Source organism: Macaca fascicularis, chromosome 11 (genome assembly GCF_037993035.2).
Source record: "Macaca fascicularis isolate 582-1 chromosome 11, T2T-MFA8v1.1".
In the NCBI taxonomy this organism is placed as follows: domain Eukaryota; kingdom Metazoa; phylum Chordata; class Mammalia; order Primates; family Cercopithecidae; genus Macaca; species Macaca fascicularis.
The window spans coordinates 106952284-106968728 of NC_088385.1; the positions used below are offsets into that span (position 1 = coordinate 106952284).

The 16445-nt window shown below is 37.4% G+C and overlaps 1 protein-coding gene and 1 pseudogene across 11 annotated transcripts in view; both read right to left on the bottom strand.

The window, feature by feature from the left end:
• Positions 1-16445, bottom strand: part of ANKS1B (ankyrin repeat and sterile alpha motif domain containing 1B) — a 1288070-nt gene that overhangs the window by 1224171 nt on the left and 47454 nt on the right. The window lies entirely within an intron of this gene.
• Positions 11106-11545, bottom strand: LOC135966401 (small ribosomal subunit protein eS17 pseudogene; annotated as a pseudogene).

A 16445-nucleotide genomic window follows, 5' to 3' on the forward strand; every position in this document is an offset into this window, starting at 1 on the left:
TTATCACTACTAGATGCACTATTCGTTATTTTTCTTTCCCCTTTAAAAAAGATTCACTCCATGAGAACATGGAATTTTTCTGTTTTGTTCATAGTTGTATTTCCAGCACCTAGAATAAATGCCAATTAAGGTCATGACACAGAGTGGGAGGGCGGCTGGAGGGTGGCTTACAATGGAGCAGAAATAAGATAAAGAAAATAAATAAAACCCTGTGTGGATACAAAACTAGAGCTAGGATCTCACAAGAATTTAACAGAAAGCCCTAGGAGCTAAAAACAAAGATACAATTCCAAACCAGAGCAACAAGCTTGGGAGCTTACCTGTAGTCACCTTGGGAAGTAACCAGTGGGCTTGGGTTTAACAGCCTTTGGCCAGATGAGAGTCAAATCTCTAGATAAAGCTGGTACCCTCAAAGGATTGCATACTTGGCTATCACTGGAATATGAGAAGATAAAAGGAAACTTGCATTTCTCGGCCTGTGCTCCAGGAAGAATAAAAAAGTCTCCCGGAGAATTCTTAAATATGACCTAGCCTCCTATCTTCGGGGCTTTAAATTTATACCACCCAGATAGTCCAGGAATCCCAAGCCAAGAAAGTATATATCGGTTCTGGGTGTGATAGTTATCAGTGTATTTTCTCATAGCTCCCAATGCACCCTTCTTTGTCTTGCTTTATAACATTGGAGCTGGACCCTATGAACATTTCTCCTTTGACTTCCGGCTCAATGTTAAGCTTCGTCAAAAGGAGGGATAAGGCTGATCAGCCCATTGAAAAAAAGGTAAGTGATTCCAAACAAACTGGTTTTACTTATTAAATATAATAGAACATAAAATATTTGTTTCTGAAAACCTAACAAAGTTAATAAACAGAATTGTCATCCAATATGAACATTTCCAATGGTAGGGCTGGCTTTAAGTCAAGCTTAATTTTTCATATACTGAAACATTACCCATCTAATATTCAAACAGATTTTTCATTTGCTGCTTCTCTAACTCAATAGCTGTTATCTTTGAAGATTTATAGCCTCACATCTAAATGGATAGCTTTTAAGTAGTTTTTTAGGCCAGTAGGCCCAGGTTCATTTATCATAAGATTGGTTGCCTATATATCCCATTTCACATTCCAAATATCTTCCCATTTTGATAAAGGGTTATATGCATTTTGGATATAGTAAGAATGAAAATCATTGAGAAAAACCTGGGTTGCCAATTTATATATTTAATGCTTATCAGTTAAACTTTAACTTGCTCTATATTAACTTTAATTTGCTTATATTAGAACTGCAAAGTACAAAACATACTCCATCCCATATTCTAGCAAGTATCACCTCGTGATGGCTAATTTTATGTGTCAACTTAAGGTCCCCAGATATTTGGTCAAACGTTATTTGGTGAAGGTGTTTAAATCGGTAGACTGAGTAAAGTAGGCTGCCCTTCCTAACATGGGTAAGCTTCATCCAATTAGTTGAAAGTCTGGATAGAACAAAAACGCTGACCTTCTCTTGAATAAGAAAAAATTCCACCAGCCCAACTGCCTTTAAAATGGGATATCAGTTTTTTCCTATCTTCTGACCTGAACTGAAACATCAGCTCTTCCTGGGTCTCAGGCCTGCTGATCTTCAGAATGGAACCATATCGCTGACTCTCCTGAATCTCCAGCTTGCAGATCCTGCACCCTGCAGGTCTTGGAACTTGTCAGCCTCCATAATCACACAAGCCAATTCCTTATAATAAATGCCTTTATATACATATGCACATATCCTATTGGCTCTGTTTCTCTGGAGAACCCTAATACACACTGCAAATGATCCCTTATTAACTCCTGCTAAAGCATCCCTCCTAAATAGCTACAAATGTTCCAGACCTTTCCTCCTATTTCAAAAGGTAAAAGTATTGTGCTCACTATCTTGTCTTTTCACTGTCCCTATTCCCCCATGCTACTACCTTGTGGAAACACATTCTCTGTAATCATGTGGTTAGAACATGAGCTTTGAAATCCTGCCTACCCTCTGGATTACAGTTGCTTGGCTGGATATCTTCCAAGCTGAGCCAATCAGAAGCCATAAATGTAAATTAGATTTTTGAAATTTGTATTTAGAAACTGAAAGATAATTGATTGAAGTCCCTCTCTGCCAACAACCATGTGTGGGAATTAGGCCTAAGAAAATGAAGCAGACACACTGAAACAAAGGTGAAAGCTGAAAGAAAAAAAAAAATAGCGTCCTATTGATACCTAATTCCCTCATTCAGACCTGAAGCTTAGCCTCACCCTGTCTTTCCCTGACCCCATTACAGTAGTCAATAAATTCCCTTTTGTCCTAAACTGGTTTGAATTAGGTTTCAGTTAGTCACAACTAGAGAAGACACAGTAAATTACTACTGTATGTAAATTGTTAACAGAAATTTGTGAATGATATTAAAAATAACCAACTTAGTTATTCAAATGTTTTCTAAAATCTGTTTGCCATAAATTGATACTGTTCAAAAATATATATGTTCAATATTTGTCCTAAAAACATTAACATCATTGAAGCTACTTAAAATGCAAAGATTACCTAGGAAGAATGTCTCTTTGCTGCTTTTTACAAGGGACTTATCAAATTAGAAAACAAAATTAGAAATCATAATGAGTTCCACGTTCTCTGGTGAACACTGTGAGGTACCATTAAAAATGTTATATAAACCAGGAACAGTGGCTCACACCTGTAATACCAGCACTTTGGGAGGCTAAGGCAGGAAGATCACTTGGGCCCAGGAGTTTGAGACTGCAGTGACTTATGATGGCACCACTGCACTCTAGCCTGGGCAACACAGTGAGACCCCATCTCTTTAAAAGAAAAAAAAGAAAGAAGAAACAGGAATATGCTGCTTTAAGTTTGTACTATTTTTACTAATTAATTTTAATTTTAAAAAACATTTTAACTGCTATATAAAAATTATACTATAACTAAAAATGTTGTAATCTGAATCTTTAAGGAAAACCATACAAATTTACTAAATGAGGTTATCATTATCAAATATCTTCTTGGCACTTTTAAGTTTTAAATTCAGTGTTTTCTTAGCTAGTTGAAGGCTGAAATTCATTATTTTCTTATAGAACTCTTGTTATATAGAAAACACTTAATTATGAAGTACTTATTCATACACATGAAAGATAAACTGGTCCTGAATTTCCTCCTCAATAATATAAATGTTATCCTAAGAAACAGGAAAAAAATGGTGGCTTGGATAATTAAAATTCAGAGATAAACACAATCTTCAGTACTCAAATTCAATTGAATTCAAAGTCTTCAACCACCTACTATTTTATAAAGCTGCTGACAAATATTAAAGTTTTAATCGTTGTTTTCTCTAATTTCATTGCCCTTATAGATTTTCCTTAATGATGTGCTAAGTAGCATAATTGTGAATAAGGAGAAAGTAAGAGAGAATATAAAAAGCTAACACTCATATACACTTCAAAAACAAACTTGGTTAAGAACTTAGTCACAAAGGGTATAAACCCTCTCAGGATCGTAACTCCAGGTGACTTCTCTTTTTCACTCTTCCTAATTTTATCAATTAAAAAAAGGGAATCAGATAATCCTAGAATACGTAAGAGAGGAAAAGCAGACTTGGAAGTGGTCAACAGACTCTATATAAGGCCATTAAAGCAACTAGGGAGTGAGAAGTAAACTAGTTAGTCGAAGTGTTAATAAAAATTTCAGGCCCCAGAATCATGCTCACAGATTGGAAAAGTTAGATTTTTCTGTTGCTTTATTTTTATAGAATTGCAGGAAATATTATAAGCTTCATTTGTCCAACAGCATCATGGGAACAGGTAATGAATACAATATTTCAGGTTCAGCTCATAGAACTAATTTTCACAAATTCTTATATAAGAAAAACCTCTTATCCTATTGCAGTGTTCTCAATCCCATTCCCATTAAGACTCTTCATACAATAACCACTCTGTTAAGAGAAAGACAGAGGGATTACCAAAACAGAAGGGATACACATGCTGATAGTAATATCCAATGCACAGATATTCATCCATGCAGTTCTAACCCAGGAAACATGTCTTGTAATTATGAAACTTTGATATTTTCTGCTATATAGCAGCATTCATTCTAAGCAGTGAAATGTTCTAAAAAGTTTTGAGTCTACATTAAGGAGAACATTTTAATTGATGTGTCTATCAAAATAAAATTAGAGTTAATATAAGCAACATCAATGAAAGGTTTGTGGAAAAGAATGTTTTATTTTTAATGGGTACATAGTGTATATATTTATGGGGTCATGAGATATTTTGATACAGAAATAGTGTGTAATAATTACATCAGGGTAAACAGGGTATCCATCATCTCAAGCATTTATTTCTTTGTGTTATAAACATTCCAATTATACTCTAGTTATTTTAAAATATATAATAAATTAATGTGACTATAGTCACCCTGTTGTGCTATCATATACTAGGTCTTATTCATTCCATCTAATTATATTTTTGTACCCATTAACCATCCCCACTGCCCCACTACCCTTCCCAGCCTCTGGTAACCATCATCCTACTCTCTTATCTTCATGAGTTCAATTGTTTTAATTTTTAGCTTCAACAAATGAGTGAGAACATGCAAAGTTTCCCTTTCTGTGCCTGGCTTATTTCACTTAACATAATGTCCTCGAATTCCATCCATGTTGTTGCAAATTACAGGATCTCATTATTTACAATTGAATAATACTACATTGTGTATATGTAACATATTTTCTTCATCTATTTGTCTGTTGATGGACACTTAGGTTGATTCCAAATTTTGGCTATTGGGAATAGTGCTGCAATAAACATGGGGGTGCAGATATGTATTTGATATATTGATTTCTTTTGGGCATATACTTAGCAGTGGGATTGTTGGACCATATGGTTTTTTTTATATATATACTTTAAGTTCTAGGGTACATGTGCACAACGTGCACCTTTGTTACATATGTATACATGTGCCATGTTGGTGTGCTGCACCTATCAACTCGTCATTTACATTAGGTATATCTCCTAATGCTATCCTTCCCCCTCCGCCTCCCCCTCCCCACAATAGGCCCCAGTGTGTGATGTTCCCCTTCCTGTGTCCAAGTGTTCTCATTGTTCAATTCCCACCTATGAGTAAGAACATGTGGTGTTTGGTTTTCTGTTCTTGCGATAGTTTGCTGAGAATGATGGTTTCCAGCTGCATCCATGTCCCTACAAAGGACACGAACTCATCCTTTTTGATGGCTGCATAGTATTCCATGGTGTATATGTGCCACATCTTCTTAATCCAGTCTGTCACTGATGGACATCTGGGTTTATTCCAGGTCTTTGCTATTGTGAACAGTGCTGCAATAAACATACGTGTGCATGTGTCTTTATAGCAGCATGATTTTTAATCCTTTGGGTATATACCCAGTAATGGGATGATTGGGTCAAATGGTATTTCTAGTTCTAGATCCTTGAGGAATTGCCACACTGTTTTGCACAATGATTGAAGTAGCTTACAGTCCCACCAACAATGTAAAAGTGTTCCTATTTCTCCACATCCTCTCCAGCACCTGTTGTTTCCTGACTTTTTAATGATCGCCATTCTAACTGGTGTGAGATGGTATCTCATTGTGGTTTTGATTTGCATTTCTCTGATGGCCAGTGATGATGAGCATTTTTTCATGTGTCTGTTGACTGTATGAATGTCTTCTTTTGAGAAATGTCTGTTCATATCGTTTGCCCACTTTTTGATGGGGTTGTTTGTTTTTTTCTTGTAAATTGGTTTGAGTTCTTCATAGGTTGTGGATATTAGCCCTTTGTCAGATGAGCAGATTGCAAAAAGTTTCTCCCATTCTGTAGGTTGTCTGTTCACTCTGATGGTAGTTTCTTTTGCTGTGCAGAAGCTCTTTAGTTTAATTAGATCCCATTTGTCAATTCTGGCTTTTGTTGCCATTGCTTTTGGTGTTTTAGACATGAAGTCCTTGACCATGCCTATGTCCTGAATCGTATTACCTAGGTTTTCTTCTAGGGTTTTTATGGTTTTAGGTCTAACATTTAAGTCTCTAATCCATCTTGAATTAATTTTCGTATAAGGAGTAAGGAAAGGATGCAGTTTTGCTTCCTACTTATGGCTAGCCAATTTTCCCAGCACCAATCATTAAATAGGGAATCCTTTCCCCATTTCTTGTTTCTCTCAGGTTTGTCAAAGATCAGACAGCTGTAGATGTGTGGTATTATTTCTGAGGGCTCTGTTCTGTTCCATTGGTCTGTATCTCTGTTTTGGTACCAGTACCATGCTGTTTTGGTTACTGTAGCCTTGTAGTATAGTTTGAAGTCAGGTAGCGTGATGATTCCAGCTTTGTTTTGGCTTAGGATTGTCTTGGCAACATGGGGTCTTTTTTGGTTCCATATGAATTTTAAAGCAGTTTTTTCCAATTCTGTGAAGAAAGTCATTGGTAGCTTGATGGGGATGGCATTGAATCTATAAATTACCTTGGGCAGTATGGCCATTTTCACGATATTGATCCTTCCTATCCATGAGCATGGTATGTTCTTCCATTTGTTTGTGTCCTCTTTTATTTCACTGAGCAGTGGTTTGTAGTTCTCCTTGAAGAGGTCCTTTACATCCCTTGTAAGTTGGATTCCTAGGTATTTTATTCTCTTTGAAGCTATTGTGAATGGGAGTTCACTCATGATTTGGCTCTCTGTCTGTTATTGGTGTATAAGAATGCTTGTGATTTCTGCACATTGATTTTGTATCCTGAGACTTCGGATCATATGGTATTTCTATATATTTCTAGTTTTTTGAGGAACCTCCATACTGTTCTCCATAGTAGCTCTACTAATTTACATTCCCACCAACAGCATACAAATATTCCCTTTTCTCTACATCTTCTCCAGCATTCATTATTGCCTGTCTTTTGGAGGTAAGCCATTGTAAGTGGGGTGAAATGATATCTCCTTGTAGTTTTGATTTGCATTTATCTGATGATCAGTGATACTGAACATCTTTTCACATGCCTGTTTGCCATCTGTATGTCTTCTTTTGATAAATGTCTATTCAAATATTTGCCAATTTTTTTTTATTATACTTTAAGTTCTAGGGTACATGTGGATAACGTGCAGGTTTGTTACATATATATACCTGTGCCATGTTGGCATGCTGCACCCATCAACTCGTCAGCACCCATCAACTCATCATTTACATCAGGTATAACTCCCAGTGCAATCCCTCCCCTCTCCCCCCTCCCTGTGATAGGCCCCAGTGTGTGATGTTCCCCTTCCCGAGTCCAAGTGATCTCATTGTTCAGTTCTCACCTATGAGTGAGAACATGCGGTGTTTGGTTTTCTGTTCTTGCGATAGTTTGCTGAAAATGATGGCTTCCAGCTGCATCCATGTCCCTACAAAGGACACAAACTCATCCTTTTTGATGGCTGCATAGTATTCCATGGTGTATATGTGCCACATTTTCTTAATCCAGTCTGTCACTGATGGACATTCGGGTTGATTCCAAGTCTTTGCTATTGTGAATAGTGCCGCAATAAACATATGTGTGCATGTATCTTTATAGCAGCATGATTTATAATGCTTTGGGTATATACCCAGTAATGGGATGGCTGGGTCATATGGTACTTCTAGTTCTAGATCCTTGAGGAATCGCCATACTGTTTTCCACAATGGTTGAACTAGTTTACAATCCCACCAACAATGTAAAAGTGTTCCTATTTCTCCACATCCTCTCCAGCATCTGTTGTTTCCTGACTTTTTAATGATTGCCATTCTAATGGTGTGAGATGGTATCTCATTGTGGTTTTGATTTGCATTTCTCTGATGGAGAGTGAAGATGAGCATTTTTTCATGTGTCTGTTGGCTGTATGAATGTCTTCTTTTGAGAACTGTTAATTGAATTATTAGATTTTTTCCCACAGAGTTGTTTGAGTTCCTTATATATTCTGGTTATTAATCCCTTGTCAGATGGATAGTTTGCAAATACTTTCTCTCATTCTGTGGGCTGTCTCTTGACTTTATTGTTTCCTTTGCTGTGCAGAAGCTTTTTAACTTAATGTGATCCCATTAGTCCATTTTTGCTTTGGTTGCCTGTGCTTGTGAGGTATTACTCAAGAAATCTTTGCCCAGTCCAATGTTCTGAAGAGTTTCTACAAAATTTTCTTGTACTAATTTCATAGTCTGGGGTCTTAAAGTCTTTAATCCATTTTGATTTGATTTTTGTATATGGCAAGAGTTTGGGGTCTAGTTTCATTCTTGTGCATATGGATATCAGTTTTCCCAGCACCATTTACTGAAGAGACTGTCTTTTCCCTAATGTATGTTCTGGCACCTTTGTCAAAAATGAGTTCACTGTAGGTGTGTGGATTTGTTTCTGGGTTCTCTATTCTGTTCCAGTGGTCTGTGTCTGTTTTCATGCCACTACTATGCTGTGTTGGTCACTATAGCTCTGTAGTATAATATGAATTCAGAAAATGTGACTCCTCCAGTTTTGTTCATTTTGCTTGGGATGGCTTTGTCTATTTTGGGTCCTTTGTGGTTCCACATAAATTTTAGGACTATTTTTTGTTTCTGTGAAGAATTATCACTGGTATTTTGATAGGGATTACATTGAATCTGTAGACTCCTTTGGGTAGTATGGACATTTTGACAACATTGATTATTCCAATCCATAAACATGAAATATTTTTCCATTTTTCCATGTCCTCTTCAATTCCTTGCATCAGTGTTGTATAGTTTTCACTGTAGAGATCTTTCACATCTTTGGTTAAGTTTATTCCTGGGTATATTTTTATGAGATTACTTTCTTGATTTCTTTTTAAGACTGTTCACCATGGCATATACAAACACTACTGATTTTTTATGTTGGTTTTGTATCCTGCAAAACCTGAACGTGTTTTACTGAACGTGTTTATCAGTTCTAATAGTTTTTTGGTGGGGTCTTTAGTTTTTCTAAATACAAGACTGTATCATCTTCAAACAAGGATAATTTGACTTCTTCCTTTCCAATCTGGATGCTCTTTCTTTCTTTCTCTTGTCTGATTGCTTAGCTGGGACTTCCGGTACTATGTTGAATAATAGTAGTGAAAGTAAGCATTTTTGTCTTGTTCTAGATTTTATAGGAAAGGTTTTCCATTTTTCCCCATTCAGTAAGATAGTAGCTGTGGGTCTGTTGTATATTGCTTTTACTGTGGTGAAGTATGTTCCTTCTATACCCAGTGTTTTGAGGGTTTTATCATGAAGGGATGTTGAATTTTATCAAATGCTTTATCAATATCAAATGAAATGATCATATAGTTTTTGTCCTTCATTCTGTTGATATGATGTATCACATTGATTGATCTGTGCATGTTGAACCATCCTTGCATTCCTGGAATAAATCCCACTTGGTCATGATGAATGATCTTTTTGATGTGTTGTTGGATTTGGCTTGCTAGTGTTTTGTTGAGGATTTCTGCATCAATGTTCATCAGTAATACTGGTCTGCAGTTTTCTTTTTTTGATGTATCTTTGTCTGGTTTTGGTATCAAGGTAATACTGACCTTGTAGAATGAGCCTGGAAGGAGAAACTACTTCCATTTTTCAGAAGAGTTTGAATAGAGCTGGTATTAATTTTTCTTTAAATGTTTGGTAAAATTTAGCAGTGAAGCCATTGGATCCTGGGCTTGTCTTTGCTGGGAGACTTTTTAGTACAGTTCAATCTTGTCAGTTGTTATTGGTCTGTTCAAGTTTTGGATTTCTTCATGGTTAAATCTTGGTAGGGTATGTGACTAAGAATTTATCCATTTCTTCTAGCTATTCCAATGTATTGGTATATAGCTGCTCACACTAGTCTCTAATGATCTTTTGAATTTCTGCAGTATAAGTCATAATGTTTGTTTTCTTAATCTCTGATTTTACTTGGATCTTCTCTATTTTTCTTATTCTGGCTAAAAGTTTGCCAATTTTGTTTATCTTTCGAAAACCAACTTGGTTAAAAAGATTAAATTCAGTAGGTCTTAAATACTTTCGTACTTTAGGAGATTAATACAAAAAGAAAAAAAAGACATGGATTCTTCAAACATCTCACAATGAAGAGACAATAAACACATTAATTTTGTATATAAAGGAGGGAGGAGATATGTACATAAATGCTTGTCTAAGTATAGAATCTCTACAGAAGGATAAGTGAAAACTGAAAAGAATGATTGCCTTTGGGTCAGAGAATTGGGGGACTGGTGATCTGAGATAATTTTTAATATTTAATATTTAAATAGATAATATTTAATTTTCATTACATACTATTTCCCACTGTTGGAATATTTGAATGTATATACAGTCCTTTCTATTCCAATAAATAAAAAAATTAAAATAAAAAGCATAAACCATATATACAAATAACTTTTACAAAACAAAGTTACACGTAAGAGATATAAACTACACTTGATATTCAAAGGATAGAAAGATCCTATTCGCCTAGAGAAGCAGAGAAAGAATCAATAAGGTGGTGGTTCATGAGATGGATTTTAAATGATGGGTAGAATAGATATATAACAAAAATCATTCCAGGGAAGAGAACACCTGAGTATAGTCACAAAGTTGGGAAGGGATGGGGTGTGTTTAGAAAAGTGATAGTTTAGAAGCTTAGGCTGCATATAAGGATATGTTCTTTATTGATAGATGTCTGACAAAAAAAAAAAAAAAACTATATGGTTAGCATCTTAAACAACACACATTTACCACCTCACACTTTTTGTGGTCAGGAGTCTGAATTAGCTAGGTCCTCTACTCAGGATCTCACAGGCTGAAATCAAAATGTCCACCAAGACTATGGTTTCCTCTTAAGCATAGGGCTCTCTTTTAAGATCACTGGTTGCTGACATAATTCATTTCCTTGCAGTTGTAAGACAGACATTCCCCCATTTTCCTGCTGTCAGCCAGGAGCCACTCTCAACTTCTAGATGTCACCAGCAATTCCCCGCCTAGTGGTCCCCTCAATAGGCTCTCTAATGCTCCCAAAATTTGAATCTTTCTAACTTCAGGGAAAACCCAATCCCTTTTTTTTTTTGTTGTTGTTGTTGTTGTTGTTGTTGTTGTTGTTGTTGTCCCAGATTTATTGAAAATAATATAGCACTGCAGAAAAAATTCAAACAGGTCCCCAAGGTGTTTTGAAATTCATCCCAACTGTAGGTTGAGTGACCTGCAGGTTGGACAGACTGCCGAAGTCCAAAAGCTTCAGCATTTCCTTAGTGTCAGGATCTACTTCAATTATCTCCTGATCCAGGGCTGAGACCTCGGGAACGTAATTGTCTCTCCTTTCTCTCTCCTCCTCCTGCAGCTTGATGGAGATACCTCTTACAGGACCTCTCTGAATCCGCTTCATCAGATGGGTAACATAGCCTGCTATCTTGTTGCGGAGCTTCTTGCTGGGGATAATGGCGATCTCCTCGCACATGCGCTTGTTCGTGTGGAAGTCGTTGCCCAGGCGCATGTAATACTTCTCTATGATGACCCGGGCTGCCTTCTTCACGGTTTTGGTGCGAACGCGGCCCATGTTGGCGGGTCCTTGGTAAAGAGGCCCAATCCCTTTTAAAGGCTCACTTGATTAGATAAGGCCCGCCCAGATAATGGCCCTCTTAACTCACTTAAAGTCAACTGATTAGTGACCTAATCACAAGTGACTCTACAGGATGTGTACCCTATTATGAGTCCATTCTCACATTGCTATAAGGAAATACCTGACACTGGATAATTTATAAAGAAAAGAAGTTTAATTGACTCACTGTTCCGCATGGCTGGGAAGGCCTCAGGAAACTTACAATCGTGGCAGAAGACACCTCTTCACAGGGCAGCAGGAGAAAGAATGAGTGCAAGCAGGGGAAATGCCAGATGTTTATAAAATGATCAGATTTTGTGAGACTCACTATCACGAGAACAGCATGGGAGAAATCGCCCCCATGATCCGATTACCTCCACCTGGTCCTGCCCTTGATGCATGGGGATTATGAGGATACAATCCAAGGTGAGATTTGGGTGGGGACGTGGAGCCAAACCGTATCAGGTGAGAATCTTGGGAGTCATCCTAGAATTCTGCCAAGCATAGCTGGTAACAGAAGATGAGAACAAAAATTCTCAAAAGCTAAGTCAAAATTAAATAGTTTTCCATCCAATATCTCTGTCCTGAAACGTTATGCTACTTGTAAAATACAAGGGATAATTAGGCCAGGCACAGTGGCTCACACCTGCAATCCCAGCACTTTGGGAGGTCAAGATGGGAGGATCACTTGAGGCCAGGAGTTCGAGACCAGCCTGGCCAATATGGAGAGAACCCACCGCTTAAAAAAAAATGCATAATTACAGTTGCAACTGAGGAACCTACCATATTTGGTAACTGTCTACTCTTTGGCTATTGGTGGTACTCATTTATTATAAGGCCTATCTTACTGACTGGGAATATCTACTTCTCCATTCACAGTCTTTTATTCAATATAAACCATTCCTACCTCTGATCGCTGTATTCTTGGCTGCCTTGTCTGTTACTGTTAGATTAATATTTAACTTATTAAGGTCCTCCTCACTCCACAAAGACCTACCCTCTTTGTTGCTTTTTTTTCCCTCTATTTTCAGGCATTACTTTTGTGACCTTGCATAAATTCACACTACAGAAGTGTAAGTATTCAATGGTTATATAGCTTCCACCTTTTTTGCAGTTTTATAACCTTATTTCATGTATTCAATGACCAGTAGTTAGTTCTCATCTACACTGAATGACTATAGATTTTTTAAAGTGGGAACAGGTACATAGGTAATCAAAGTATAGAGCTTGCTTGAGAACCTTCATCCTCATTACGTTTTCTGGACAACCATGCACAGATACAATATGGGACATCCCTTAACCTTAGGCCTAGTCAGCTTTGTTGAACCTGGTATCAATGCGCACATCTGGAGTTCCTATCTCCTTCATCATGGCAAATTTCTGGATGTGAGTGCCCCAGGGGCATGCTTCTTGAAGCCCACTCATGGATGTGCTTCTGAGTGTTGATGGTGTATTCTTGGATCACCACCCCCATTGACAGCAGGAGAGCCTTTCTTCTTGCCACCCTTCTCTGTGGAAGTCATTCTGCCAGGCCAAAGTTGGAAAGTAATCTCCATCTTAACTATCCAAGAAAGAAGAATAACAAACAGCACAGCTTTGGTGTAAGCAAAATGTCAATTCTACAGCCACATGGACGACAAGTATACCCATAATTAATATTTCTACAATGTTGAGTATGATAATTTAGGTACACAAGTCTCAGAGTTAGAAATACCCACTTCTCCTCTGATTTGGCAGCTTCTGTTCTTCTCTTAGACAAAAATTAAAAGCCCTTGCTAATTTTGCCTGCTGATTTGGGAGAAAATGTTATGCTGATAGACAAAGAAGTAGAACACGATTAAAAGAAGGTCTCCTTATACAGTTGCTAGTCTCTCCTGACAACGTGGCATACGGTTCCAAATCTTCAAACAACTATTATATTGCTATACTGATTTAACAAGGTGATCTGTATTCTCCCAAATTAAATACACATAGAGCACTAGGATACCTTCTTCTGAGAAAAGGGGTATGTATTTTCTTTCTTTGATAGTAGTTTTATAGCATAACAGTTAAGCTTACAAGTACCAACTGAGTTTCTACTAAGTGTAACACACCATCTAGTAGGTGGGTGATGGCAGCAAACAGAAGATACATGATAAATCAGACAAGAATCCTGCCCTCAAGTTATCTATAATAAGTGAAAAGAAAATCCTGAGGGCACAATCAACCCAATTTTCCTTTCTCTTCGGATGTCAGGTGGGCTCTGAACACGATCCTCATAATCCCCAATTCCCAGTTTCCATGTACCATTGTGATCCCTCCCCTTGAGTATGGGCAGGACCTGTGGCTTGTTTATAGTCAAAAGAATAAGTGAAGGTGACACGACAGATGTGATACATGTACATGACTATGTGATTATGTTACATAAATCTGTCATATCCATTTTTTGGAGTCTCCGTCTTTTACTGGCTTTGAGGAAGCAAGTGGTCATACAGCCAGAAACTGCAGGACAATTCTAGTTGCTGAAGCTGGCCCTGGACTGATAGCCAGCAAGAAATTGAAACCCTCAGTCCTACAACCACAGGAATTAAATTCTGCCAACAGCCCAAGTGAGCTTGAAAACATCTCCTTCCCTAGTTGAGCCCCAGTTGAGAACTAACTACTGGCAAATATGTTGATTGAAGCTTTGTGAGACCTTGAGCAGAGGATTCAAGTCAGCTATACCCTGACTCCTGGCCCCAGAAACTATGAGACAACAAATACACGTTGCTTTAAGTCACTAAGTTTATGGTAATATTGTTATACAACAATAGATGACTAACGCACCTTTCTTCTTATATTATTCAAGTTGCTAACATATCATAAGAGGTAAACTGAAGTATTCTAAACATCCAATCACCACTGGTGACATGAAATCCCCAGCCTACATGCTAGAGAAAACCAGAGTTGGTCACAAAGTCACACTCTTTTGTAAGATTCAAGCGGCAATTTGCCACCAATATTGCAAAAATAGCCAGTATGGCTGCCCAATTAACAGATCAAAAACTAAAGAGCAGCTGCTAATTCCTGCCTTGTACATTCTCAGAGAGTAAGGACCTTCCATTTCCCAACTAAATTCTCAGAATGACCCATCAGGCCTGTTAGATAAAAATGAGAAATTTGAAGGATCAAGAGGCCCCGCAGAGGCTGGTAGAGAGGGCAAGCTTAAGGTGTAGAAGAAAACTGCCATTCCCATTTAATCCAAAAAAGTAAAAATATATGCCTCCCATTTTCTTTCAGATCTAATAACCACCTTTTCTTAAACAATAGCTTCTTTGGGGGCCTACATTCATTATAAACAAACCAGAGTAGGCTTATATACCATCTGAAGGTTCTTTTTAAAAGAAAATTCTTTTGAGACAGGGTCTTGCTCTGTCACCTAGACTGGAGTGCAGTGGCACAGTGATAACTCACTGCAGCCTCGACCTACTGGGCTCAAGGAATCCTTCTGCCTCAGCAGGTACTTTTCTATTTTTTGTAGAGGTGGGATCTCACTGTGTTTCCCAGGCTGGTCTCAAACTCCTGGGCTCAAGCAATCCTCCCACCTGAGCCCCCCAAAGTGCTGCGATTACAGGTGTGAGCCACCATGCCCAGCTAATTTTTATTTTTTCTTTTTTGTAGAGACAGGGGTCTCACTATGTTGACCAGGATAGTCTTGAACTCCTGGGCTCAAGTGATCCTCCTGCCCCAGCCTTCGAAAGTGCTGGGATTACAAGTGTGAGCCACCCTGCCCGGCCACATGAAGGTTCTTTCCATCATTCTTTCAGAAGTCTCATCATCACAGGTTCATTGTAGTATAAATATTTTCACACAAGGAATGAAGGTGATGTATTAGCATGACCTTATCAGGATCAAGGTAACTAAAAACAAATGACAAGATTTCTCTTTTTATTATTCAACATTGAGAAGCAGAAAAGTGCTCAATTGTTAAACTGTATTTATTTAATGCTCACTTTTTAAAGAGTAAATTCAGTTAGTGAGTGTTGTAAAATGTGGAATAAGACATAATCCTAGAGTAATGAAATTTTCTCCTTTGTAAAAGGAGATTCACTATAATTTTTCATGTAAAGGGAACATGAAACTAATAACCTAGTTCCCAAAGGGCAGCTAATAAAATTAAGTTTCCACATTTAAGAGAAAGTTATTTTAATTTCCTTTAATTGTATACAATTTTAAAAAGGCTCTTTGCTAATCATTAACAGTTAAGATGTACTTTCATTGACAATTTAGGTAGACAAAATATTAACTGTTGTCTGACAAAATCATTCCTATAACATTAGTAAATGCATAAGCACATTTCCAAAAATTGCAAGAAATAACAGCCAAATAATTGGAAAGAATACACATTTACTCTAAGTAAAGCTTGATTATACACCCAGAGATGAGCATGCAAAGCGTAGCCTAATCTATACTCCCACAATGCCTCAAGGTATCTCTGAGTGCCCTGTTTGTGAACATCTGGGTCAGCTCTAGGGCTGACACAACAATGTCCTAAATAGGGCATGACAATAAATGAAATGTACAATAATGTAAAGCAGTATAACCTCCAGATACAATATGGCACTAAATGTAACAATGTTAAAAATCAGCAATATAGAAGCTAATAATAAAACAAAAACATTTCTGGGGATTTCAGGGGGGAAAAAAACTAGGCAGAGTAAATGAAAGACAATCTGTAGGTTACCTCTATTCTCTCCTGTCAGGGCCAAGATTCACATCCTGGTCTCTCCCCTGCTAATACCTGATGAATCAAACTGATGAACATACAGCCAATCAACAAAGCCAAAAAAAAGATACTTAAAATAAATACCTGAAAAGATTGATCCCACATTACATCTTACTTAACGCTTCCAACTT